The sequence below is a fragment of the Ornithorhynchus anatinus genome, chromosome 2 (genome assembly GCF_004115215.2).
Source record: "Ornithorhynchus anatinus isolate Pmale09 chromosome 2, mOrnAna1.pri.v4, whole genome shotgun sequence".
Taxonomy (NCBI): domain Eukaryota; kingdom Metazoa; phylum Chordata; class Mammalia; order Monotremata; family Ornithorhynchidae; genus Ornithorhynchus; species Ornithorhynchus anatinus.
This window is the reverse complement of record NC_041729.1, coordinates 132,227,205-132,228,097: the sequence shown is the minus strand read 5'-3', so window position 1 is coordinate 132,228,097 and position 893 is coordinate 132,227,205. Positions and strand designations below refer to the sequence as shown.

Genomic DNA, 893 nt, shown 5'->3' with positions numbered 1-893 from the left:
AATTTATCACTTGTTTTAATAAGTTAATATGCTGCCTACCTATTTGTTCAGATAGCCATTGTGGTTACCTAAGCAAATCAGCTTAGATCAATATTTAACTGCACTTAGTCTGAGTAGTTTTTTTCTAGCTTCTTAAAAATGCTTTTCCAATTCAGCGGGAAAGAAGAAAAAACAACTAACGAAAAGAAGCTGGGACATCAGAAAATGATAAAACTAACAATCATGCCTTAAAAAGATAAGGAAAGTCTAACTCCTCCTTCCCCTCTCAGGATCTCACCTGGAGAGTTTTTGGTATTCTACCAGTCTCGGGCTACAGGAGGGATAATCAAGCAGGGGCCTACCCATTCCATTCCTAGCTTGGACAGTGGCTAGTGAGTGGAAGGCAATCTGCTACAGGTCAAGACTCACCTGTGCTGGGCAAAAAGCCGAAAGTGGAGACTCAAGTTTGCTGCACGGAAGAATACAATTATAAATAACTCTTATTTTTGCCAAGAAAATTCTATGGATAAACTATCAGAACAATTGCAGATGGAGGTGGGGCGTTCTGGGAGAGATATGTCCTTGGAGTCGCTGTGGGTCAGAAATGACTCGACGACACAAAACGTGACAAAATTCCTCTTTAACTTCCATTATATAAACTGTGATGTTTTGTTACTGAGACCTATTCTTGTCTTCTTTTGGGATTTTCTTATATCTGCTAGAGTATCCCACTGAAACCTACTGCCTTCCATTTACCTTGAGGCAGTTAAATAGTGTTATTATTAGAGGTAAGTACAACAGAAGAGTGCTTCTTGAGGTCAATCAGCTTGCATTTTAAAGTAAGAGATCCCATTACCTTACTCATCATTGAATTTCAAAGAGCAACAAAGTGACCATTAGAATCATCCAGTTAA

At 38.9% G+C, this 893-nt stretch overlaps 1 non-coding gene across 1 annotated transcript; it reads left to right on the top strand.

Moving 5' to 3' along the window:
* Positions 1-259: 259 nt before the first annotated feature.
* LOC114809603 lies at positions 260-398 on the top strand. Its single transcript, XR_003757379.1, has one exon. It is a non-coding gene; the product is annotated as a small nucleolar RNA SNORA7 (small nucleolar RNA).
* The last annotated feature ends 495 nt before the right edge of the window (positions 399-893 follow it).